General features: G+C 49.4%; 1 pseudogene; it reads left to right on the top strand.

Annotated features, from left to right (window-relative positions):
- The first annotated feature begins 2,378 nt into the window (after nt 1-2,378).
- LOC131402823 (tubby-related protein 4-like) lies at nt 2,379-27,385 on the top strand (annotated as a pseudogene).
- Nucleotides 27,386-27,684: the final 299 nt, after the last annotated feature.

Genomic DNA, 27,684 nt, shown 5'->3' with positions numbered 1-27,684 from the left:
TCATAACAACAGTAATGAAGGTTCCTATTACACATACCAACAGACCCAGGCAAAAATATAACCTACCTTGACAAGTTGATGAAGTGCCATTTCTTTCAGAAGGTGGTGTACTTGGACTGTTGAAATGACGTGAAGCTCCTCAGTCCTCGCCATCGTTTGTAACACTCTTTGAGCGGCACGTACAACGACGTGACAACGGCACTTCAGCTTTTTCGCTTAAGCTTTCATCCGCTGGCTTCCCTCAAAGTGAAAGAACCTCTATTCATAATATTTCTAATTAAACAAACATTCATCATCCTCTGCAGCTAGAGTGAGCAACCACTCGAATTTGCCCAGGATTGGGAGGTCCCCCAGGCTGTAAGATTTTCAGGGCTAAACCTGGGAAAGTACCTGGCAAATCTGGACAAGTTGGTCACCCTATCTGTAGCATCAAATTAGGACAGGAGAGAAACACTTATGCTGTCAGAGACATTTATAGAGAAATTATCATCAACTTACATAACTTACAAAAAGATAATAGTCAAAGATTAATAATGTAATAAAGGCACAACCACTTGAGTATTCGTTTATATTGAGATTCATTAAAATATCAAGCAGGGAGGATTAAAAGAAAGACCAAAAGTATATTCTTAGTTACTGCTATTTCCTTAAATGAATCATTCTGGATAAAAAGTACTTTATTATATTTTTTTCAAGTCCCAATAATCAAGCTGAATATATCAACCACATACTTACACGAAGAAGAGACTGTCGCCACGCTAAAGCAGCACAAAGTAAGACTAAGCTTTTCCCACTTCCTGTAGGGCTCTCCAACAAACAATGCTGCTTACTTTTTAATCCTCGGACAATCTATTGACACAAAAACAATAAAAACAAAATCAGTAAACAATTTACTTCATTAGGGTCTGTCTGCATCACAAGTACAAACACAACAAGCAGTTGTGTTTTCTCGTTGATGCAAGGCCCAGCATGAAGTAGCACGGCCCTTCCTCACCTCGGAGACAGGCTGTCCCACTGCTGCTTCGTGCTCCTCTACCAGGACTCCTTGGCTACTTTATCCCTGCTTGTGGGCCCACGTGACCTCTGGATCCTTTTCTGCCGTGAGGAATCATTCCGGTCCTTGTCCCTTGGCTGGCTGTTTATGCGGCTTGTTTCTCCTCTTGTCTGTGTGTCTCTTCTACAGACATGTGGTTCGGTTTCTTTCTGGGTAAAATGGCCTTGAGCAAATGAACTAAGAGGAGACCAGAGGGGAGAATTTGGGCTCGTTATTATCTGTGATGGGCAGATAGTTAAGTTTGGTAGTGGGCCATTACGCGTTCTCAGGTGGTTGTATCGCTATACTGACACTTAAGAGAGGCGGCACTGGGCCGGCCCCGTGGCTTAGCGGTTAAGTGCGCGCGCTCCGCTACTGGCGGCCCGGGGTTCGGATCCAGGCGCGCACCAACTCACTGCTTCTCCGGCCATGCTGAGGCCGCGTCCCACATACAGCAACTAGAAGGCTGTGCAACTATGACATACAAGTATCTACTGGGGCTTTGGGGAAGAAAACAAAAAGGAGGAGGATTGGCAATAGATGTTAGCTCAGAGCGGGTCTTCCTCAGCAAAAAGAGGAGGATTAGCATGGATGTTAGCTCAGGGCTGATCGCCCTCACAAAAAAAAAAAAAAAAAGAGTGGTGGCACCTTGTAGTAAGATGAGCATAAGCTGTGGGGTTGAGAGGGAAACGGGTGAGAATTGCAGCTCTCCTGTTTATTGGCTGTAACCAAGTTACTTAGCTTCTCTTAGCTCAGTTTCCTCATATGTTAAATAGGAATAGTGATGCCTACGTGGTAGAGTTAAGATTAAATGAGATAATATATGTGCTTATCAAGATAACTCAATGTGCTATTGGAACGTAGGTAAGTTTTTAAGACATAATTGTTATTTTTGTTATGATGCTTAGTGATTGTACATGTAAATGTAACAGAGAGGATTTTTATCCAGTTTGAAACTCTAAGTGGTTTAAGTTCTTTTGTACAAAGACGTAAGAGATATATAAAACTGTCATTATGATAAGTATGTAAGATCCTCCCCAAAATTGTAATCAACTGTTACATAGAGATAGTTACTATGAAAAACAGAACCAGAAGGAGGGAGGACACAGGAGGATAAAAATATATATATATGTGATTCGTACATCATAACCCTTGGCATGTCAGATAAATGGGCTCAAAAGTAATGGGAAATTGGGAGAAAGCAGTGTCTGAGATTTCTGCAGCCAGTTCCAACCAGTCCGATTGTGCTAAGTGAAAACTGTCCTTCATGACTTGAGCTCTAAGTTGTACATATTATCTTAGGAGGCTCAGGGGTGGCGGGTGGCGTGTATCTTTAAGATTAAGCATGACTTTGGTAGGAATAGAACTTTAGTCCTAACCTGCACGTAAGGGGGTTGATGATACCAAATACATTTGGTGTGTATTTTTAATGTGCTGTCTGCCCTGTCTTCAGCAGAGATTCTGCCTTGCTCTAAATTAACAGGCGTCTCTCTGGGGTCCACCCTCCGCGTGGGATCCTCTTAGAAGGAGGCCCATCTTGGAAGTACGCCGGAAGCCCCCAGACTTGAGTTCTAGGCTCCGTGGTCCTCGTCCACCAGGCTGTGACTGCCTGGCCTCACTGTGATGGAAATGGAAGATGAATTATCTTCAGCCCCGCATTGTGTTTTGAAGTTCAAACCAGGATTAGCCGACCCTGGAGGCGATTTTAAGCAAGCATCTTCATGTGTTCCTTTTATCTTGATGTTTGTCACTAAAGTGTTGGGAAAACTCTGTTCCTATCTGTCATTCATATAAAAGATCTGATAGCCCCACTTCTGATCATTGAAACCCCTCAAGACCTCATTAAATTAGAACTCCATCTGTCCAGATCGGAGTGAAGAAATTCCCTCGCTGCTTCTCCATCACTCCCTCCACCTCTCTCTTTCTTCCTTGGCTCATCTTACATAGATGGCACCCCTAAAGCTTTGGATTTTTTTCAGTACAACTAGTTTCTAACTTGCACATTTGGATTTCAGCCTGCCTTTTCAAAGCAAATGATGGCCACAGACCCCTCGAGCAGCTGCCACAGGGGCTGTGTTCCCCTCTCTCCCCTTTCCAGATAGCTTTCTACTTTCTTTCTGCCCCATCAGCTCGAGGATGGCTGAGAATAACAGTGACTTAATATCTATGGGTTATAACTGGTGATAGGTCCCAGAGCACTTGACGTCTTTCATCTCCTTTAGTCCTCACAGCTCCCATTTTGCTCATGAGAAAGTAGGAGACTTCCAAGGGTTACATCATAGTTCCCAGGTCACATAGCTCATGACCCCAAATCCAGTGATGGTTTGACTCTAAAATGCTCCCTGTCGGGACAAAAGGGAAGAGCCGTCTGGTCTGCCTCCTCACCACCTCCCCAAGCCATGGGAATACCTACCACCAGTTACTTGGGGTTCCAGATAGCAGAGCTTCAGTAAGGAATATGCAGTACAGTCCCCCAGGCTGATTGCATCTCCTGGGAGAAACGTCATAAGAGCTAAGTTAGGTTTTATGGCACCAAATTAAATGAGATAATACGTGTAAAAGAACTTTGTAAAACTTTTCCAGTGCTTTGTGCTGTGGCCTGGGGATCTAACTGCTTTTCAATGGAAATACTGAATTTTTGTAATATGGTATGTAACATCCTCTCTTGTGCTTTTTAAAACCAATATCCTCATGAACTATCAGGTCACTTGAATTGGCTTGACACAAGCGTGCATGATCTTTGCTTACAAGAGCGACAGCTTAAGCGTAGTCTCCCTTCACTTCTTGGCAGCGCCCCATCATCTCCATCTGCTGGGGACACCGGGACTCGTGGCTGCTGATGGCATCAGGACCAGCCCTGTACGTGGTCCGTGTGGAGCACCGCGTGTCCGGCCTGCAGCTGCTGTGCCAGCAGGCCATTGCCAGCGCCCTGCGAGAGGACAAGGATGTCAGCAAGCTGACCCCGCCCCCCCGCCTCTGCTCCCACCTCCCCACTGCCTTCATCCCCACCATCAAGGTGAAGCCCTTCCACTCACCTTCTCCTCCTTCCTCACTCGTGCTGGCTGCCTGTTCCCGAAGGCTCGCCAAGAGGAGGGCCGAGACAAGGAACACAGGCGAGAGTCCCAGAGCAGGAGCACAGAAGTCACGTCTGCTCCTCTGCAAGATGAAGGTGTGCGGCTCCGCAAAGTCCCACCTCGGTCTCCCACGCGCGCAGTCTGTCCCTAGCATCACCCTTAGTGTCCACAAGAGAGTCACCTTGTGTGATAGGCATTAGCTTTCTCATGGCAGAGGCAGTATCCCGAGCGTGGCTGCCGTTGTCGTCCTGATGATCAGTCTGCCTTGTTCAGTCCTGACTCCCTGGCAGATGCTGCCGTTATCCCCTCTTGAGAAAGCAGGAAACGCGTTCTTAGAAGTGAGGGACTTGCTCTGTGGCTCGTTAGGGGAACGGTCAGGATGGGACCCTGTCAACCCCGGGGCCTGCTCTCCTCATCACTGTGCGGAGGGGCGGCCCTCACCCAGCCCTCGCTGTCAGCGTCCTCTATGCTGACTGGAGCTTGAGAACTGGTCTGTCGCTATGGTGGTATGTGGACTGGACCTGCCTGTGGCTGTTCCAGTGTGGGTTCCCCGTTCCCTCTGGCCCTCCGCATGTAGGTTGCTTCCTGTGTTCTCTTTTTTGTTTTCTGTCTCTGCTTCTAAGTATCAGATTGACTTCTTGGTTAATTTTTTCCTACAACATCCGAGTTTTAGAATCTGTTGTGATATTTTCTTCAAGTTGCTTTACACTCTTGGTTCCACACCAGTGATTCTGGACCCTGGCTGCTCGTTAAAATCGCCTGGGGAGTTTTTAGAACACACACGTGCCCAGGCTCACCCCCACAAGATTCCAGTTCCATCGTCTGTGGTGGGATCCGGGCTGAGGTCTCTGAAAGCTGCCAGGAGGTTGTGACGTGCGCCCAGAGTTGGGAGTCATTGTTCCACACCGCAGAGTTAACCCTCCCCGAGCCGCCAGCCAGTGCTCCGCCAGGGTAATCAGTGATGTGCACGCTCTTTTCTCTCCACGTCCTGCCTCCAGCCCCCGATTCCGGACCCCGACAACACGCGCGACTTTGTCAGCTGCCCCTCGGCCGGCAACGAGCGTCTGCGCCGCACCGTGAAGCGCACAGAGCGCGGCCCGGAGGTGGGCGGCCCGTGCCACGCGCTCTGCCTGGAGCACCCGGGCGGGCTCGTGCGCGTCCTCGAGGGGCGGCGCGTCAGCCAGCTGCGCCGGAGCTCGTCATCACGGACCCGCGCTCAGACAGCAAGGCAGGGGGGCGCCTCGCCAGGGACTGCAGACCCCTCTCGGGGGGTGCGGACTGGTATTCCTGACTGCCCACGCAAAGGTAACGCCTATCTGTGAACGTTTGGCTAGCGTGGAACGTCCCTGAAGCTACTCCGTTTCCAAAATCCTGCTGAAGTTACCGATTCCCTAAGTGGACTTTCCCACGGGTTTTTAAGAGCGTTCCTGAGGCTCCGTGTGGCTGGGGCTGTGGGGGGAGGAGACATCGGCTGTCATCAAGGGGAGGCTGGCGCGGGTCTTTTGGGAATGGCAGCCTCCTCTTTCAGTTATTTGTCAGGTATCCACTGAGGGCCTGAATGTGCTGTTGAGACCGTCAAAACAGTAGTGAGATGCCGTCGCTGCCCCCCAGAGCGAGTGACAGGATTAAACGCTTCAGACCTTCAGCCTGCTCCTCAGCCTCCTGCTGGGATCCTGCTTCTGCGCTCGCTAAGCCACCCTTAGCTGCTTTTTAGCTGATGACCAAGGAGACTTTCTTGCTGGTCCGTAAAGATTTCGCATGACAGTCACTCCCTCCTTCTAAAGACTCTCTTATACCAATCTTCATGACTCCGTTGCCGTATTCAGGGGGCTCACTGCACACCTCTCTCTGGGACCCTAGAGTGTGAGCCTCCAGGGAAGGGACTTTGCTCTTTTTGTTTGTAGTCACAGTCGAGGCCTGTGGCCTCTGTCAGCAGTACCTGCCAGCTCAAACGTTCCCCCGCCTCCCTGTGAAATCTTGCCGGTCACCTAGAGCAGAGCGAGCAGCTGTCCCCTCTGTGCCCATCGCCCCTCAGTCAGTTGAGCTGCTGGTATCCCTCGGGGCACACAGTCCCTGAATCCTGAGGGCCCGGAGGGAGGGAACTGAGTCATCTTTGTACCCCCAGTGCCTGGTAAGCGCCTGACCGTGGGACAATGTGGGTTGAATTAGATTTGTTTTCATTAGTTCATACTTGTTCTCTCCGCTTCCCATCTCCTGTTCCCTCTCCCGCCCGTTAGACTGGCCTCTGCCCCCATTCTGTCCCTGAAGCCGCTGCGCCGTGTAGCATCACCAGTTAGCCGAGTGTCACGTGCAATGGGCTTTTTCAACCTTGGCCTCAATTGCCCACCTCAGTATTTTACAGTCGATCCACTTGCTGTCTGCTTTTCTTTATTGGAATGCTCCGCATCTGTAGCAACATTCTGCTGTCAGTGTTACCGTGTAAAATTGAAAGCAGTGAAACTATACTTTAAAAATTGGATATTAGTCAGTTATTTCGTCTTTTGAGTCATGTGATGACCTGGGACCAAGAGCAGGGAGAGCGAGAAGAATTGGAGGCTGGTAGGGAGGCAGGTGGAAAGGAGGGAGAGGGAAGATTCAGAAGGAAGGAAGGCAAAGTGAGAGAAGCCAGAGAGCAGTGCACGTGAACTTAGAAGGAAGTTGCAGTTTCAGGGGAAGAGAGAAGACAGGAGCCATGGCGGTTAGAGATGACTGATGGGGGGACTTGGGAAAGGTCCTGAACCTGAGGGCGCATCGCCGGTTCTCAGCGGGGTCATTGTCTCTAAGGTTCCTCCCGTGTATGCAGTTTTATAAAACCTATGCTCGGATTCAGTGTTGACGGGAAGTTATGTGAAGAGCTTGCTTCTGTTCCCCCGCTCCTGTGCGTCAATTTCCCACTGAAGAACAGGACAGAAGCAGCGGGGGCTGTGCTGTAGGGACAAGGCTGCAGCCTCCTAAGACCTTGCTTGTGTGGACCTGACCTGAGCGTCCCAGCCTGCTTCTCCGTAGTGGTCACATTTGTCAGCTCCTCCCAACACAGGCTGGCCCAGTTGCTAACAGGCCTGTGGGGAAGGAGGTGTTGTGTTTTTATAATGAAAAGGCTGTAAAGCAAAGCAGATAGGCGGGACGTATTGAGTGCCTGCCTTGTACACGGTCCTCGGGTCTCCTGTGGTTGTGAAGCAGTGCCGGGGCATCTCTGCTTTCAGGGAGTTCATGATCCCTTTTGGGTGAAAGACAACTTAACACTTGAAAATTTCAATAAAAAAGTCAAGATTTAAATACCTCGAGACAAAAATAGACGATGTGTCACAAGGCAGAACATGACTAATTTCCAACCGAGTGGTAGACGTAACCTGGTTCAGAGAGGAGAGGGTTCCTGACTTTGAGAAGCCAGGACTTGCTCATCGTGAGAAGCTGATGAACTCTCTCAGTCCTCCATGTCGTCGTTTCTCAGATGTGGTCCATGGGCCACCTTCCCGCAGATCGCCTGGGATACTTACTTGAATCCAGGTTCCTAGGCCTGCCCCTTAGATTGGTTCAGCACGTTGGAGACGACGCCTAGAAATCTGCAACTTAGTGGAGGCCCCAGGGGATTGCTATGCTCTGAAGTTTTTGATCCCCTGTTGTAAATGTCCCCCAAGTAACTTAACAAATGTGTTTCTCAGAATTACCAGTGTGCGTTTTATAATACATAGCATGAATCCCAATAATTTTTGTTTAGCAAAAGTTCACAAATTTTCCAAAGGAAATCTTTAGTCAGAGCTTGCTATGGACTGAATTGTGTCCCCCCCCCAAATTCACATGTTAAAACGCCAATCCACAATGTGACTGTATTTGGAGATAGAGCTTTTAAGGAAGGTAGGGTCCCAATGGGATAGGATTGATGGCCTTATAAGAAAAGGAAGAGGGAGGGGCTGGCCCAGTGGCGCAAGCGGTTAAGTGCGCGCGCTCCGCTGCGGCGGCCCGGAGTTCGCTGGTTCGGATCCCGGGCGCGCACCGATGCACTGCTTGGTAAGCCATGCTGTGGCGGCGTCCCATATAAAGTGGAGGAAGATGGGCACAGATGTTAGCCCAGGGCTGTCTTCCTCAGCAAAAAAGGAGGAGGATTGGCGGATGTTAGCTCAGGGCTGATCTCCTCACAAAAAAAAAAAAAAAAAAAGAAAAGGAAGAGGGAGAGCTCTCTCTCGACACGCACGCGTACACTGGGGAAAGGCCACGTGAGCACACAGCAAGGTGTGCATCCACAAGCCGAGACCCCAGCCAGGCTGGCACTCTGACCTTGGGGCCTGTCAGCCTCTATTATCGCGTGAGCCAACTCCTTATGATCTCTTTCTCTTTTTCTGTATGTGTGTGTATATGTATTTGCCTCCTATTGGTTCTGTTTCTCTGGAGAACCCTGACTAACACAGATTTTAGTACTAAGAAGTGGGGAACTGCTGTAACAAATACCTATAATGTGGAAGCAGCTTTGAAACTGGGTCATGGGTTGAGGCTGGAAGGGTTTTGAGGTACACATTAGAAATATGGATATTAGGGCCATGTCTGGTGAGGTCTCAGACAGAAATGAGGAACATGTTATTGGAAACTGGAGGAAGGCGATCCTTGTCGTAAAGTGGCACAGAACTTGGCTGAACTGTGTTCTAGTGTTTTGTGGAAGATAAAACTTGCAAGCAAATGAAATTGGATATTTGAGAGATTTCTAAGTAGTTTTGGAGGATTGGCTTGGTTCCTCCTAACTGCTTATAGTAAAATGAGAGAGGAGAGAGACACACTGAAGAAGGAATTGTTAAGCAAAAAGGAACCAGAACTTGGAGATTTGGAAAGTTCTCAGCCTGTCCATACGGGCTGAGACGAAGGAAGGCTGTTGACTTCCTGGATTTGACAGGACGGGATGATGGAGCTGGTCGGATAGGAACATGCACTATTCTTCAAGAGGGAAAAATGACCCCAAAAGCGATTCAGAGGTCATCAGGGCCACTGCCTCAATTTTAGCAGGCCAGACAGCCTCCACCCGGAGACTTGAGGACAAGACCCCAGCCCCGCAGAGCCGTGGGGACCCTCACCTCGAGCTGTGTGGTGACACTGCCACCCCAGTGGGCCTGGAGGGCAGAGTATTGAACCAAAGAGGGTTATTCTCAAGCCTTAAGGTCTAGAAATTCGCCTTACTAGGCTTTGGACTTGCCTGGGGCCCTTCCTTCTCTCCTGTGTCTCCCTTTGGGATGAGAATGTCACCCTGTGCCTGGCCCGCTGCCGTCTTGTGTGTTTTGGAAGCACGTAACTTGTCTGGTTTCACAGGTTCACGGCTGGAAGGGAGTTTTGCCTCAGTGTGAGTCGTATCTTGGCTCTCACCCATTTCTGATTCAGGTGATATTTAGATGAGACTCTGGATTTTAGACATTAGTGTTAATGCTGGAGTGAGTTAAGACTTTTGGGAGTGTTGGGATGGAATGAATGTATTTTGCGTGGGAGAAGGATATGAATAAGGGGGCAACCAGGGGCGGAATGTATGGACTGAATTGTGTCCATCCCACAAGTTCATATGGTGAAGCTCTAACCCCCATGTGACTGTATTTGGAGACAGGGCTTTTAGGGGGTGATTATGGTTAAATGAAGCTGTAAGGGTGGGATCCTAATCCAGTAGGATTGGTGGCTTTGTAAGAGGAGGAAGAGAGATCTCCCTGCATACACACACACACACACACACACACACACACACACACACGCTGAGGAAAGCCCACGTGAGGACACAGTGAGAGGGTGGCCGTCTGCAGGCCAGGAGGACAGCCCTCACCAGAATCTGGCATGCTGGCACCCTGATCTCGGACTTCCAGCCTCCCAAACTGTGAGAAATAAATTTCTCTTGTTTAAGCCACCTGGTCTGTGGTATTTTGTTATGGTAGCCCAAGCAGACTAAGACAGAACTTTTATTTAAAAGCTTTGAAACTGTGCTTAAAGATTTTTTTAAAATTCTAAAAAGATACCTGATTTGGGCTGTGTGTTTTGAAAAGGCCTCAACCCAGATGAAATAAGCATATTCTTGCAAACTGACAAAACTGGGATGTGAAGCCCCAAACAGTACAGTTCAGCCTTCTGTTCTCAAAGAGGAATATCAACTTACATTTATCTACAACTTGTATGTTTCTTCCAGAATTTTCATGATAAATTAATGACAGAATCTCTAGAAATAAGAGGTACAGATGTCCATCACCCCCAGGCTCCCTGGGTCTTACTCTGACGTGCTGCACTGAATTTCTAGTTGTTGACGACAGGGAGCAGAGTGATGAGCCTCCAAGTGTGTAACTGTAACACTGAACAAGCAGGACTTGGGGCTTGTCTCAGAAAGCAACTCCCTTCTTCTCACGCCGCCCCCTTTAAGTCCGTTCTATGGGGAAGTCCTTCTGCTCCTGGGCAAGTGGTTCTCAGCCCTGGCTGCTCATGGGAATCACCGGGGAGCCTTAAAAATCGACAGTGCCCGCGTCCACTCCCAGGATCCTGCTGCAGTTAGTCTGGGGTGCAGCCAGGCAGCAGGGAGAGACCTCGTTTTTCTTTCAGGAAGTATTTATCCAGTCTCTGCGTTGTTCTGGTCTCTAGAGTTACAGCAGGAGGCGAGACAGGCAACTCTCCTTCCACTAGTTGGGGAGACAGACAATAAAATAAAAGTGGTTATGAATGCTTATGCCCCCCTAAATTCGTATGTTGTAATCCTGATGCCCAGTGTGATGGAATTAGGAGGTGGGGCCTTTGGAGGTGATTAGGTTATGAGGACGGAGCCTTTATAATCATGAGATTATTGCCTTATAAAAGTGGCTCCAGAAAGTAGCCCCTTCTGCCATGCGAGGACACAGCAAGAAGTCAGCCGTCTGCAACCCCAAAGAGGGCCGTGACCAGAACCCCACCATACGGGCACCCTGATCCCGGAATTCCAGCCTCCCCACTGTGAGACGTAAATTTCTATTGTTTATAAGCCATCCAGTCTGTGGTATTTTGGTATAGCAGCCCACACAGACTAAGACGTGAGTAAAGGAAAAAAGCAAAGGGTATGACATCCAGCAATTACAAAACCCCGGCATCAGCAAGTCAATCAGATGTTGAGTGGACAATACATTACTGAATTTCCTCAGGTCGGTGAACTGGCTCTGTGCTCATGAACACAGAGGAAGCGTTCTGTGGGCTTATATGCATTTTGGAATCGTGGCCAAACTTCCTTTGATCTAGGGCTCCTAAGTTAAATAATGTAAAGCACTGCTTGGGCCGTGTGAATTAAGCCTTTTTATTTGATGGAACTCAGATGCACACCACTCCAGCTTGCTGGATTCACGAGTCGTGCCTTCTGATTCAGGAAGTAGTTGATGAAGAGGCCGATGTAGTAACACTGATCGGGCGTCAGCTAGTCTCCTTCCAAGTAGCACGCCAAGTTGTTCTGCTCTGCCTCCAGGGCCCTCAGAGAGGCCCTGTTCACAGATGTCACCTCCACACAGATGTCACCTCCACGTGTTCAGAAACAGAGATTAGTTTGGATTACAAACTCATTCTTTCAAATGTAAACAGCCCTTTTGAATGGTAAAATCGCTCATAGTCTATAAATTATTTCATTGTGATTGAATGATGCAGCTTTTTTATTGCCTGGCAAGGCTCTTGGAGCCTTGAGGGAATGAGGCTTTTGTCAGCAAAACAAAGTGATTTTGAAGAATGAGGTACTTCCAGTGAGGGCAGACCTGGGGTGGGGCAGAGCAGGGTTTGGGTGGTGAAGGGATGTGAGGGGATGTGAGGCCGTGTGAGGAAGGCAGCAAAGGAGAAGGGGTTTTGAGGAGGATGTTAAACATGGACTTCATCTACTCTGCAGTTTTGTGATCGCCCCGTTGCTGTGTCTGTCGTCTTCTGCCTTGGGGCCTCTAATCTTCTACCTAATGGCCAATTGACAAGGTTGTTTTGAGTGGCTTCCACGCAGGCACCCTCAGGAGAACCCAAAGCTCCCGCTGAAAGTCCTGCCACACAGGTCTTCTTCCAGCCATTGCTCGAAGCAGGCAGGCACCTCTAGCAGGTGGGATAGCCACCCCCCCCCCGGCAAGCATCCTTGTGGCGGTTCCAGGAGACGGTTCTGACACGCCAGACATAAATTTCTCGGAGTCCCTGAAATGGACCCAACTCTGCCAGGTCTTGAGTCCAGAGCAGGCCCAGAACCAACAAGGGCCTTCCCCGGTCCCAGGGCAGAAGCAGGTTCTGGGGGAGTCAGTGAGTCAGCAAGCCCCTTGACCGGCCTGGATTCCCAGGCTGCCCGTGTGAACCCAGATGGAGCCTGGTGTGTGGTGAGGCACAATAGCGCGGCCGTTTTGTTGCCAGGTTTGGCACAGTAAACAGTGCCAGACTGTTGTACAATCCAGAGGCATTAAAATTCCACGCCCATTTGCTAACCGCAGAAGTAATGGACTACTTTTGCTTAGAAAATATAATGGCATAAAAATGTAAAAGGAAGACAATGCTCTGCTCCTTTCTGTTTCAACCTGTAGACTTCAAACGGCTGCCTATAGGGTCAGGCTGTCCTTAGTTCCTAGTAATGATCGTCGTGAGGGTCTAACTGATGTCACTTCCCTAAAATCTACTGCTTGGTATCTTACCCGATGAAATCTATGGAAACAGCTTGATTTCTACCATGATCGACAGCTGCAACTGCTCAGACTCCAGTGACATCGAACTGAGTGACGACTGGGCTGCCAAGAAATCTCCCAAAATCTCCCGAGCTAGCAAATCACCCAAACTCCCAAGGTAATCTTGGTCTGTAGGGGCATCCTCCCTTTTTGAGCCTCTGGAGGTGTGTCTGTGTTGTGTCTGCAGCAGAATCCCATTAACGCACACCAGAGGAGCATAGCAAGAGGCAATCCAAGTCTGTCGTCTGGAAGATCTGCCTGTGATAATTATAGCTTTCCTTTACTCTTCCCTTCAGGACAGCAAAAGATCCCCAGGAAGAAGTTTGCTGAACCCTCAGAACTTCTAGGGGTCAGCACTGGTGGTGGGTGGCAGGGGCGGCCGTAGCTTTCTGGCTTACTTGTTTTTATTTCTGGTCTGAGAACAGTAAGACAGAGGTTTTACAGTGTATGTAATGTGTTGAAAGGAATGCCGAATCAAATGCCTTTGATGCTGTAATTGGAAAAAATAGTATTCTAAAAAAAATGTTTGGGGGGCCGGCCCAGTGGCATAGCGGTTAAGTTCATGTGCTCTGCTTTGGCAGCCCGGGGTTCGCAGGTTCGGATCCCGGGCGCAGACCAATGTGCCACTTGTCAAGCCATGCTGTGGTGGCGTCCCATATAAAGTAGAGGAAGATGGGCACAGATGTTAGCCCAGGGTATCTTCCTCAGCAAAAAAATAAAGAAGAGGATTGGCATCAGATGTTAGCTCAGGGCTGATCTTCTTCACAAACACAAAAAAATTTCTATCCTAAGGGTTTGGCCTAAAGAGTGGCAAAAAGCTAAAAGCAGATGGAAGGGCCTGCAGTGTCATAGATAAAAAACCCTGCCTTGCTGGTCCTGACCCTGCCACCGAGGGCTCTGTAACCTCAGAATGTAACGTTGATCCATGACCTGGAGACCAGTTTCCTTGTCTGTGAAGTTAAAGGGTGGAGCAGATCTTCACTAAGATCCTTCTAGCTCTAAAATTCTTGATGCTGTGTGAAATGATGGTCTAATGTACGTGCAGATACGTACCTGCCCAGATTGTAAACACATAATGCATTGTGCAGTTGGTAAACCAGTGTATTCACCACCCAGTTGAAGATAAAGAATATTTCCATCATCCCGGAAAGTTCCCTTGTACTTTTTCCCATTCGATACCCACTCCCTAGAGTAACCACTGCTCTAACTTCTGTCAGCATAGATGAGTTTTGCTTCCTCTTGAGCTTCATATAAATGGTGTCAAACCACATGTCCTATTTTCTTATTTGGCTTTTTTTAATCAACATAATGATTGTGAGACTCATTCATGTTGTTGCGTGTATCAACAGTTTTTCTTTTTTGCTCTGTGGAATTCCATTGTAATGAATATACTACAATTTGTTTATTCCGTTTACCAATTGAATGTTTGGTAGTTTCCAGTTTGGGGCTATCATGAATAAAACCATTGTAGACATTCTTCTACAAGACTTTCTATGGACGTATGCACTCGTTTATCTCAGGTATATGCTTAGGAGTGCGTTGTAGGGCCACGGGGTAGACGTATGTTCAACTTTATTGGAAACTGCCAAACAGTATTCCAAGGTGCCTGTCGTACCATTTTAAATTCCCACCAGCAGTATATGAGAGTTCTAGCTGCTTCCATCTTCACCTACAGAGTATTGTCATTTTTTAAAAATAATTTTATCCATTCTGGTAGGTGTATAGTGGTATCTCATGGTAGTTTAATCCTAATATCTTCAATGATTGATGATGCTAAGCAGCTTTTTATGTTTATTGGCCATTTGGATATCTTCTTTTGTGAAGTGTCTGTTCAAGTCTTTTGCACCTTTTTTTTTGTGAGGAAGACCAGCCCTGAGCTAACATCCGATGCCAATCTTCCTCTTTTTGCTGAGGAAGATTGGGCCTGGGCTAACATCCATGCCCATCTTCCTCTACTTCATATGGGACACCGCCACAGCATGGCTTGATAAGCAATGGGTCGGTCCACACCTGGGATCCAAACCTTTGAACCCCGGGCCACCAAAGCGGAGCACGTGAACTTAACCACTACACCACTGGGCCAGCCCCTTGCCCATTTTTTATTGAGTTGTTTTTCTCTTATTTAGAGTTGTAGGAGTTTTCATGTATTCTGGCTATGAGTCCTTTAGCAGATATATGGATTGCTGTATAGTCTAATGTGAATTTCTTCTTTTATGATTAGCACTTTTCGTGTGCTGTTTAGGAAATGCTTTTGTCCTATTTTGTCTACCCTAAGATCATGAGACATTCTTCTATTCTCTTCTACAAGCTTTATAGTTTTAGCCTTCACACTTAAATCTCAGATTAATTTACACCTCAGATTAATTTTTGTGTATAGTCTGAGTTAGGGGTAAACGTTCATTTTTTTCCCATATAGATATCCAGATATCCAGCAATCTGTTCGATTTATTTTTTTCATCTTTATTCTAGGCTTGTTAAAATTACAAATAAAATTATGAACTTTTCTACACTTCTACAGTGTTTTGGCTTTTCCCATTGCTTAAGGAGAAGAGGCCATTTAATACATAAGCAACCAAATCTTTCACCTGTAAATGTCCCTGGAAAGCTCCCGGATGTTGCGGTCTCTGGAGCTGGTCCTCTTTCCTTCCGTCTTTCTCAGTGTTGAGTGCCCCTACGCAGCAGCCAGGCCAGTTGTCCTCGCTCAGAGCTTTAACCAGCTCGGTCCCCCTGTCCTCCCACACTTTGGGAGCCCTAGGTGTCTTATCAAGCTCTCAAGCAGTATCTGTGAGGCTTAATGCTTTTCTTTCAGGGAATGTCATCAACCTTACCATATTCACTTTTATAACACTCTCTTTGGGGTAGACTGCCGTTAAACACATGTGTCCCCATGTTATAAACAAAGGAACTGAGGAACAGAGATATAACATAGGATCAAAAGGCAGCAGAAAAACTTAGATCCACTGATCTGATGTCAATATTGCAGGGGGGAGATGCTAGGTAAGTCTGTTGAAATCCCAGCACTGTGTTAGGAACTGTAACGCCATTGTGGACTTAGGTGAGAAACGCCTCTTCCACCCGCCACTTTCCTCAGGACGAATTTTGCGACCCCTGGCAGAAGACATGTGGACGATTCCAAACTTACTATTAGTCAGTAGAAAGTTTTCAGTAGAAAGTTAATTCTCTGAGGTTCTTTACAAATGAATCACTCGATTGAACCTCACTATATTGTTGAATATATATTATTCGATATGCAGTTCTGTCCTTCTTTCCTCGTGTTCATAAGGCAGAAGCAGGCGGGCGGGGCCTGGGTAAATTAAGGGACGTGGCCCCTGGGAGTGGCACATCCACCGTGACTGGTGGACAGTGAAGGGAGTGCCAGGAGTGCAGGCGCTGCCCCCACCGGGGCGCCTGACCCTCGGGGCCTTGCCTCCGCAGGATCAACATTGAGGCTCAGAAGTCCCCCAAGCTGTCCCGGGAGGCACAGGAGATCTCCAGGTCTCCACGGTTGCCGATGCGCAAGCCCTCCATTGGCTCGCCCAGCCTGACGCGAAGAGAGTTTCCCTTTGAAGACATCACTCAGGTAGTGTCGGCTTTCGGGTGGTCCCCCAATCCAACGCTCCGCTCCCCTCCTCAGTGTGTGCCTGATGGCCGCTGAACCCTCGGTCCCCCCTCTCCGTGCCTGTCACTGCAGTTGCAGACACGGGCGTAGAGAACCAGAGCCTGTCTGCCCTCCTCCATGCCCCGTCACCTCCACATCCCGAGGGGCCTTCTTCCCACCTCGGGCATCCCCCTGTTGCCACAGGAATCTCCTCACAGGTAGCTCTGGTTGAGACACAGCCACACTTCTCACCTCTGCTCCCTCAAGCCGCTTCTGACCCTTCAGTGACTCCAGTGTCGGCAGGAGCCAATCCCTGGTCACAGCCCCACTGCCTGGCCTGGCCTGTCTTTCCCTCCTGTCCTCCTCGACACCCCCTCCTCTCCAGGTGCCAGAGCCACACTGTTGACTCACCTCTTCCCGCCTTTGTGCCTTTGCCCTGCCTGGGTAACCCGCTCCATCTCCTCACCCTCCTTTCTGCCCACGTGCTTCCAGATAGAACTTCCCCTCTGTCGTGAAGGCTTCCTCCCCTGGCTCAGCCACAGTAATCCCAGAGCATCTTGTTTGTAACTCCCTTAGGACATTTCTCAGTCACTTCCTTGTATATAAATAATTACAGGCCTTCTCTCCTCCATTAGGTTCTAAGCTCTTTGAGGAGCTGTATTTTATTCATCTTTATTATTGCCCTTCCACACACACACACACACTCATGCATGATTTGGGCATAGTGATAACTTCTTAAATTTTTAAAAATTTGATTGAATAAGAAACAGATAATTGGGTAGTTTTGGGATATACTGGTATCAGTGCAGCTGATGTTTCCAGGAGAAATATCAAGGATGAAAATGGGTTCAGAGCCAGGTGCTCTCTCTGGTTCAGTGACTGGGAGGAAGGAGAGGTAAAGAAAAAAGTGCCCAAATCACTTTTGTGCCTTTTTAACCTACACACATGTGGACACACCGGGACACACCCGCCCCCACTCCCAACCTGAGAATGACAGCTCGCTGAGCCACCACTTGCAAATGGGTGCCTGACATGCTGTAGGCAGCTACTGGTCTTAAAAACAGTGGAATGACAGAGAGTGAATATTTCTGGCAGTGCCCACGTGTGGCTTTTTAAGCAAAAAGTGTTAACGTCCTTACTTCTTGAGTGATCAATAGAAAATATGGAAATAGATTGTGATTTTTCTCCTTTTTTTTCCCACAGCACAACTATCTTGCTCAGGTCATGTCTAATATCTGGGGAACCAAATTTAAGATTGTGGGCTTGGCTGCTTTCCTGCCAACCAACCTCGGTGCAGGTAAAAACTGCGTCCTGTTCTCTTCCCACTGTCCCGGTTGGAACTCAGACTGAATAAGCAATTTCAACCTTTGGTGGCCTAATGTAGAAAATGCGCTCTTATGACACCAAAAGATGAGCATGTATTTTACCTCCAAAGTTTGACTGTAGCCACTCTGATTTCACAAAAATTAGAATTATCACTCAAATTCTTTTTTTGCCACTGGTGTTTTCGTTTTTTTATATAAGCCCTGACTTACAAAAATGACAAAATAGCCGAAATCTCTATCAAAGCTCTTATAGGCTTCTGGTTACTTTGATTTCTGGTCTTTTACTGTGGACAGATTTTGGTACCAGTGTCTTTAGGTTCTTGAGTCAGAAGAAACTCCTGAAGAAAGTCAAGAAGAAAGTGTTCAAGACCTTAAGAAGAAGTTGGCTGACTGTTAGTACAGTTCTTAGTGGTAAATCTTTTTGGATTTCATTTCTAAGTACCAGATAAATATCCTCTCCATGAGAAGTTTGAGACATCGAGGAAAATGGAACCCAGGGAGAACCAGGCTGGGCAGAACCCAGAATTTGCCTTCTCTTTTGTATCTGCTTGAATGACTGACGTGTCATATTTACTAGGGGACCGTGAGGAGTGAAATGACAGAAGGTCCTTTTCAAAGCAGCTTCATCCTAATGGCCACATCTCTGTGTGGGCTAAGGGCCTGTGTTGTCCCCCACCTTGCTACATTGCCTGATCATCTAACACGCACACGTCTCTCTAGAAGGCCAGCTTAGCCAGTGGGGTTCACCGATGGCTGGTGGCCCCATCTTGAATGTGGTCTGTGTAACCTACCAAAAATAGTTTTTGAAAAATTCTGGATCTGCCCATTAGAGTTGTTTCAGACACAGTTAGATCTTTTAAAACAAATAGTTCTTGCAAAGCAGATGTTAAAAAGACCTGTTGCTGTGTATGCATCTTCAGAGACATTAAATGGTGCTGCATTTGGATTTTTCATTTTGAGGTTTCTCAGCTCAAAGGAAAAAAAGAATAAAAGTAAAACATAAAACTGACTTAGAAAATAACAATAGACAATCCATTCACATAATGGAAAGAAATCTCTCATGTTTTCAACAGCCGGGAAACCCTCTCATGACCACAAAAGCCTGCTCTTCAGTAATTCAGCAGCACCCTCATGATATGTATGGTGATTCTAATAACCACTGTGTGAGAGGCATGGTTACCCCACACCTGTAATCTGAGAATTTAGCCATCTGCCTACAGCAAATGTTGACAAAAGGAATGGACGTGCACCTATGCTCAACGGGTCTTCTCATTCTGCCCTTAGTTCTTGGATGTTGAGTGGATCCATAAAGAAGTCAAGGAGGACCTTAAGATGGGAGGGCCTGTATTAGGAATCTCAGTGCCCAAGACAAAAGCTTGGTGTGTGACTGCGGTGAAATCATTGTCCTAATCGTTGACCTTTTTAAAAAGAGCGTTTTCATTTGTCAAGCTAAAAGAATTTTCCACATGATTCTACTAGAGAGAAGAAATTAACTCTGGGATTCTAGAGGGTTTGTTACATATGGCGCCCTATTAAATAATCTTTGACACTCTGTTAGATTCAAAAAGTGAGTGCTGTTGGATATTTTATATTGAATAATTGGATAATTACATTGAATAATTTGTTTCCTTCAATTAGAATGATCAGGCTCATGAAATTTTTGTGTTTTTAATTTTTTGCATTTCTTAATTTTAAAAATGTGGAATAAATTCAAAATTCAAAAGATTTAAAAGAATATACAGTAAAAATCTTTCTTATCCTCACCCCCAACCACCTAGTTTTTTTCCCTGGAGGCAACTGATATTATTTTTTACATCCCTCCTGAGATTTTTAATTTTACATCCTTTTGTCGATCTGAACGACAAAGAATAGCACTTTAATGCATTAATTCTTAAGCTATATGGAACCATCCAGAATTTTTGAGACAAAATTCAAACTCTCTTTTGTGGGCAAGAGAGAGGAAAACATGAATAAGACCTGTAACGACCCCTGGCGTGGAAAAGGCGTCTCAGCCCACTCAAGCCCAAGGAGCAGCCTTACGACGGTGCTTCAGAGCAGAAGGCCTGGAGCTGTGGGAGTGCTGGCCAGTCAGCCACCAGGCTGTGAGGTGACAGCCTCGCAGGTAGAACTTGGCTCATCTTAATAAAAAATAAGAATAGGAATAATTAAAGAACCTCTACATATCTCACAGCAAAGAGTATTAAACATAAGAGAAAGTTGACGGGACAGTTTCATCCTGATTTTAACCTATTGTGAAACTTAAATTCAGATTCATTATTTTTCAACTTGTTTTGTCTTCTCTAAATATTTTAGTTGCAGTCTAGGCCTTCTCTTAAAGGTCCCTGTTAATGAAATTAAATCTTAGCATTTAAAGAAACTGTGTGGAAGTTCTCCGCGATTCTCTATCCTGAGCATGAAACTGGAAGTCAGGAAGCCCAGAATCCAGTCCCGAATACAGCCCGAGTGTCATTGCTGCTCCCCGCGTAGCTGCCCTCCAGTAGCTGCTTGACTGCCCCCTGAGCTTGGCTCTCTGGTTATCACAACTGTTTCCACCAAGTTATCCTGGTGATTGCAAATGGGATTTTTAAAAAATACATTTGTCATAACCCAGCTCATTCTAAAAAGAATTTGTCTAAGATAGGTTTTTAATTCTGGGCTAGACTGAGAATTTGTTGTTCCCGAATCCACTCCGTGGCCGGGGTGGCCAGTTGTGCGCCAGGGGAGGTGGAGGGCTGATCTCAGAGTCTCCGGCCTTGCCCACGCAGGTCACCCCACATCTCTTCCCATGACTGTTGATGCCTTGGCTCTCCTCTGGCTTGTCTCTATTAACCGTGCTTTCCTCCTCCCACCAGTAATCTATAAAACCAGCCTCCTGCATCTCCAGCCGCGGCAGATGACCATCTATCTCCCAGAGGTCCGGAAGATTTCCATGGAGTATGTTAATTTACCTGTCTTCAACCCGAATGTTGTCAGTGAAGATGAGGATGATTTACCAGGTGTGTTCACACATCAACTGGTTTGTCACGAGCCCTCTGTTAGTGGGTCGCGACGGGGACAGAGTGGTAAGTAGTCAAGAATGCCAACATGTCAGTCCGTGCCTGCTGCCTCGGTTTGGAAAAGGTACAACTTCCTCAGTAAGGTTGGTGGGTGTGGTGGCGTGTCACTGGAGAAAGGTCACCTACTGTCACTGGTTTGGGGAGGAGGGGAGCTACCAGAGCAAGGACGATGAGGTGGCCGTGATGGCTCATGATCACAGAGCACTTCTACCATCTCACTTTATCCTCTCGGTAGTCCTCTTAGTCATATGCCCAGATAGGGAAGTTAACAGGACTCATCAGGACTCAGTCAAGTCAGGACTGAAACCCAGTCTCACTGACCCCAGGCTAGCCCTCATCCTTTCAATCCCTGCTTAGAGAATGGCATCTCCCTGTGGTGCCACAGAGCCCAGTTTCTCAAACCAGCCCCACCTCCGGGGCGGAACATCTCTCTCCTAATGTGCAGAGCGTGTCCCAGTGCATAGAGGCCAGGTCTGAGTTCAAGGTCAAAGCTGGTATAAGTTTTTAAAATCTCAACTTACAAACATTCAGATCCATAGCATCTTAATTTAAGTCTTTTCTACTGGGGGAATCCTATTTTGATTATTAGAATGATTTCTAAGTAGTCCACCAATTATTTATATGTAACTATTCTCAAAAAAGTCCACCTGCGATTTTATAAATATAGAGGCTCCTCTACTTAGAACCAAGCAAGGTTCTGAAAGCCTCTGGCTTCTGAGCCAGAGGAACCGTACACGGCCACTGACTCCTCCTGTATCTTGTCATTCTCAAACGAGGGGCTCTGGACCTCACCGTGGGATGGGGAGGGACACGCGTCCCAACTCGGGCTCTGAACTTGGGGGCGTTGTTGACCTTCCTTCAGCCAGATTTCTGCGTGTAAAATTATTCTACTGTACTTTCTGACAGTAGCCGTCTTTGGTTCTCTGATAGGTATACTTTCTCCTCATGGGTGGAGCAGATGTTCTGGACTAATGGGCGAGGTTTTGCAACCCCATAAACCTGCAGTTTGGTGAAATCTCACACATGAGCTTTATAGCAGCTCTCCTGCTATTTCAGAACCTTGGATTTAGAAGTGGCTTTCACACTTTCCCCTTAGCGCCCTCCGTTCTCCCGGAATGTGGCTAATCTAGCTCTCTCGTGCTCAGCTGTTGCTGCTGTTGTCGTCACTGTCTGTGCTTCCCAGAGAAAGGAGGAATGATTTGTCTCAGGGCTTACACATACTGCTGGTGACGCAACAGAGAGACTCTCCTTCGGCGGGGAAGATGCCTGCCCTCAGTACTCCATACGGAGGAGAGAGCATCTGGAAGAGGGATCTGAACAGGAATCATAGAAAACTTGAGACAGGACCTAGATTCTTGCAGCCAGGGGACAGTCACGTCTCAGTGGAGGACCCCAGGGAAGGGGGATGAGTCTGTCACAGGCACGAAGGGTGGGCTTAGCTTTTGATGGACTACTGGCTTCCCTCTGTAGTTCTGGTGAAAGGTCAGCCAGCCTGTGCAATTTCCTGTTAATGCCTGTTTCCTGCGCACGTGCTCATAGTCACGTGGCACTTAGGTCCAGATGAGCAGACCTCCAGTGCTCTGTGGGCTCTTTAGAAAGGGCAGTACTGAACAGTGGCGCTGAGGCCCTGCGTGTGGTCTGCAGATGATTGCTCAAACGCACACTCCATTAAACTCCTCCTGTGTGCAAATAGGGTGGATTTACAGGGTTTTAATCAGTGTGGCTCTAACTTATATACTGTTTGAAATGCTAAAAAGCAGTAAAGTTAGGAAATGATCCTTCCCCTCATATGCAGATCTGCCAAAGGATTCTTATCATTGGTTTCTCTACTGCATTTGACATGGTTCTATTTACAGAAAATTAATTTACGTACAAATTTCAGCTACACATCTGCCCCACGACACTTCCCACACTAACCAATCCAAAACCCTGGATAAACCTACTCAGAAGCCTAGGCATTGAGTCCTCAGTGGAGTTTCATACTGTACCACTGCCCTCCTCTTGCATAAGAATGGGCCGTTTTATGACCATCATGAGTAAAAAGTGTCCTTAAACATTTATTTGCCATAGTACCATTCAGACACGTGGCACCACACTCAGAAGGTTCAGAAGTATTCATTGAAATGCTCTGACAATGCCCTTAGCTCCAGAGCCCACCGATTGCCAGTGTCCTTCCAGAAACTTCAGAGAAGCTTTGTGTAACTTGAAGGAAGGGTCCAGCTTTCCCCACGCAAAGGCATCTGTTTGTAGGAATTACAGTTTATACGTAAAAGGCCTAGATGAGTTGCTTATTCTGACCCAGTTTCATGGCACTGTTTTGTAAGCAGTTGGTTTTTCTAATCTTCCAGTGACGGGAGCATCTGGCGTGCCTAAGAACAACCCACCGTGTACCGTGAACATCCCCATCGCGCCCATGCACAGCTCAGCTCAAGCTACGGCCCCCACACAGAGCATAGGACTGGTGCAGTCCCTGTTGGCCAATCAGAACGTGCAGCTGGACGTCCTGACCAATCAGACCACGGCCGTGGGGGCAGCTGAGCACGCAAGTGACAGTGCCAACCCATACGCAATCTCCAACCGCTACTCCAACCCCGGACAGGTGATCTTCGGAGGTGTGGAGATGGGCCGCATCATTCCGAACCCCCCTCAGCTGTCCCTGCCGCCGCCAGCACAGGGGGCCATCCAGCTGTCGGTGGTGGACCACGGAGACCAAGACCACGAGCACCTGCAGAAGCCAGCCAAGGCCCTGCGGCCGGTGCCGCAGCTGGCCGCCGAGGGGGACGCCGTGGTGTTCAGTGCCCTCCAGGAGGTCCAGGTGGCGAAGATGAGCCCCCACCGCCCTACCCAGGAACCATCCCCGCCGCCCCCACCACGGCAGCGCCGCCGCCCCCGCTGCCGCCCCCACAGCCCCCGGTGGACGTGTGCTTGAAGAAGGGCGACTTCTCGCTGTACCCCACGGCGGCGCACCATCAGCCGCCCCTGGGCTACGAGAGGATCACCACCTTCGACAGCAGCGGCAACGTGGAGGAGGTGTGCCGTTCCCGGACGCCGATGCTCTGCGCCCGGAACACCTACACCCTCCCCGGCCCAGGCAGCTCGGCCACCCTGAGGCTCACGCCACCGAGAAGAAGGCCCCCCAGCCCTGCACCAGCGCGACCCTGAACCGCCTGACGGGGCCGCGCTACTCCATTCCACCTCCATTCCACCGGGGGACCCGCCCCGGTATCCCGCACTCGCCGGGACGCTGGGCCCGGCCCGGCCGCGGCGCAGAGGCCGGACAGCAGCCTCATCCACGCCGCGCTGCGCAGGAACAACCGCGAGGCGGCGCTGCGGGCGGCGCAGCTGGCCGAGCCCCCGCGCGCCCCGCCGCAGCCGCTGGCCAAGCCCAAGGGCGCAGCGCCTTTCCCCGCGCGGCCGCCGCCCGCCCTCTACACCTGCAGCCAGTGCAGCGGGGGCGCGGCCGGGCGCGGGGGCGGGGGCGGGGGCGCATGCGGCCGGCACGTCCCCGCTGTCCCTGCAGTCCTCCTACAGCCTCCTGAGCCCGCCCGACGGCGCCCGCGAGCGCGCCCACTCTGTCAACTCGGCCTTCCCCGAGGACGAGGCGCTGGGCCAGCACTGTCCAGTCGAGAAGCCCCTGCGGCACCCCGCGCTGCCCGAGGCTGCGGTGGCCGGGAAGCGGCCGCCCCCTTACCAGTGGGACCCCGTACTGGGGGAGGACATCTGGGTTCCCCAGGACAGGACAGCACAGACTGCAGTGCCCAACCCCCTGAAACTGTCCCCTCTGATGGCAGGTCAGAGCCAGCACCTGGACGTGTCCCGAGTGCCCTTCGTCTCCCCCAAGTCGCCCGCCAGCCCGACTGCCACTTTCCAGACGGGCTATGGGATGGGAGTGCCCTACCCAGGAAGCTATAACACCCCCCCTTTGCCGGGAGTGCAGGCTCCCTGCTCCCCGAAAGACACCCTGTCCCAGACACAGTTTGCACAACAGGAGCCCACCGTGGTCCTGTAGCCCGCCTACCCGCCCCCCGCTACTGCCCCCTGCTCCCCATGTATCCAGGAAGCAGCACGTGCTCGAGTTTACAGCCGCCACCTGTCGCCTTGCACCCCTGGAGTTCCTACAGCGCATGCCCGCCCGTGCAGAACCCCCAGGGCACGCTCCCCCCAAGGCACACTTGGTGGTGGAGAAGCCCCTCGTGTCCCCACCGCCCGCCGACCTCCAGAGCCACCTGGGCACAGAGGTGATGGTAGAGACCGCTGACAACTTCCAGGAAGTCCTCTCCCTGACGGAAAGTCCGGTCCCCCAGCGGCCGGAGACATTCGGGAAGAAGAGCCGGAAGCGCCTGGACAGCCGAGCGAGGAGGGAAACGTTCAGGCCATCACAGAGGGCGAGATGAAGAAGGAGGCTCGGCCTCGGAGCGACTTGAATTCCCTGATCTCCAGCCCCCGCCTGGGGAGGGAGAAGAAGAAAGAGAAGAGTCAGAAAGACCAGCTGAAGTGGAAGAAGTTGAACAAGAGGAAGGGGTTCCAGGACAGCTCGGAGAGCCAGCCCGGGCTGCGCGTCAGCGGGGACGAGCTGGTGACCCGGAGCCAGGGCGGCCAGACGGGCTGGAAGGGCAAGCGCAGCCTGCGCGCGGCCGGCGAGCCGGAGGAGGCCAAGGGCCGCAGGGCCAGCGAGCGGGAGGACGGCCGGCCGCGCAGCCAGGGCTTCGTGCACGTCATGGCCAACAAGCAGCCGCTGTGGACGAGGCCACGCAGGGGCGCCAGCTGGACTTCGGGGGGCGGGTGACCCAGGAGTCGGCCAAGAACTTCCAGATGGAGCTGGACGGGCGGCAGGTGAGAGCCTGGCCCGGGGCCACGGCGCGGCTGTCTCATCCTGACGGGCCTCTGGGGGCCTTTAAAGGGGGGGCGGGTATCAGTGCCTTGGCCTTGGGGGGGCGTTTCTCAAAAGGCCGCAGGGGAAATGTGGAAAACAGCTGGTGTCTCTCAGGGCCAAGTGGAGTTGTGATTTTCAGTGTACCCCTTGCTGTCTTGTCTATTTCTCATCAGAGTAACACGTGTACTGATTTTTTAAAGTCAAATGCTTCTACAAGACCCGAGAGGACCCCTAACAGGCCCCTGCATGCTCCCAAACCTCAGCCTCCCCCAGAGGGCGTGCTTCCACCTCTGTTGGCTTTTTTCTGGTATTTGCCACCATATTTGTAAAGAGCAGGGTGTCTACTATTTGGTGATTTTTCAGTTTTCAGCATTGTGTATTGACTTCTTCCTGAGGAACGTGAGGGTTTGTTTTCTTCACCCCCCACCCTCTGACTACACACACGTGAACTTTCTCCACCCCCCTTCCCAGTTGAATCAGTAGTCACTGGTCACGTCCTTATGCCAGTAAGTACCGTTCAGAGCTGAGCCATGTGATATGGTTTAATCACATTTCTTTTTTTATTGGAGAGTGGTTTTTGTCCCCCAGACATAATAATTACCCAGTTTTTGTTTGCTTGCTTATTTGCTAATTTCTCTGTGTATTTATTATTAAGTCATTCGCGGATTCCCTGGCAGAATGCAAGTCCCCTCTTGGTGCAAACACATTGGGTAATTTGTCGGTTCTTCCTGCTCCAACCTGGAACGGTTGCCCCAGCCCTGCTGTGTAGCTACTGTTCTGGAACTACCCTCCTCCACCATCCTGGAATTCCCTTCACTTCTCCTATTTAAATCTCATTTTCATTAATTCACTCAACAAATGTTGATTGAGCACCTGCTGTGTGCCTGGCAATCCTCTGAGCCAGGAGTATGGCCCACAGGCCAGTCCGGCTGCTGCTGCTTTTTATAAATAAAGTTTTATTGGGACACAGCCACGCCCGTCCACTTAAGTATAGTTTACAGCTGCTTTCGCCCTGCAGCAGCAGAGTTAAGCAGTTGTGACAAAGACCGTATGACCTACAAAGGCTAAAATATTATTGGCCCTTTACAGAGAGTTTGCCAGCCCTTACTCTAAGTGCTGAAATTAGATCGATGAGGAAAACAGAAAATCCCTATCCTGATGGAGTTTACAAAAATGGAAGAAAGACAATAAATAAGTGTACATAACATGTTGCATAATAATACATGTCACGTGGTCCCATGAGTACTGAAATGACAAGGGCAAGCAGGCTTGGGAAAGAGGCGGTGGCATTCTGTCCCTCTCTGAGTAGTGACATTGACAGTTGCAGTTGATATTTCTCGTCAGCCCCTTTTAGCCTGTAGATTCTTCTTCCTACTTGTTCTTCCTTTTTCTGTTTCCTGGATGAGGAAGCCCCTTCATTTGACCTGTGGAGCTTTCCATGCCCTGAGGTCTGCTCATTGTCTCCCCACTGCGTTGTTTAACATGTTCCTCCGCTCCTTTATTTCCACCAAACTCGTAGTTAGATCGAGAAGCTTGATCGGAGTCACTTTTGTTGGCATCTCACAGGCCATGCTATCTGCCTCCAACAGGTGCTGCCCAGACCCGGCTGCCCTGTGTCCCGCCTTGTTTGTGCTTTAATGTCTTTGCTTCCCTCCCTCGCCCACCAGGTGATGCAGTTTGGAAGGATCGACGGCAATGCGTACATCCTGGACTTCCAGTACCCCTTCTCCGCTGTGCAGGCCTTCGCCGTCGCCCTGGCCACCGTGACTCAGCGCCTGAAATGAAGAGACTGCTGTGCGGAGGAGGAGAGGGAGAGGAGCCTTTCCAGAGGGGCCTGATGGAGATGCTCGAGGAGCCCGCCCGGGCCCCAGGGGCTGGGGACCAGAAGACAGGAGCAGAACTGGAAACGTCTGTCGGGCCCGGGGCAGGCGCTGACCTTCAGTTGCTGTCGTTTGTTTGGGCTTTTATTCTCCTTTATTGTCTTTCTTACTTCTTTCTTTTTAAACAAAAACAAAACACAGGAGAGTGGTATTTGGAAGCAAAGGGTGCAAGGCACCTGGTGTTCTTTTAGGAAACGTGGTTG

Source organism: Diceros bicornis, unplaced genomic scaffold, assembly GCF_020826845.1.
Source record: "Diceros bicornis minor isolate mBicDic1 unplaced genomic scaffold, mDicBic1.mat.cur scaffold_283_ctg1, whole genome shotgun sequence".
Lineage (NCBI taxonomy): Eukaryota > Metazoa > Chordata > Mammalia > Perissodactyla > Rhinocerotidae > Diceros > Diceros bicornis.
This window is presented reverse-complemented; position numbering and strand designations above follow the sequence as displayed.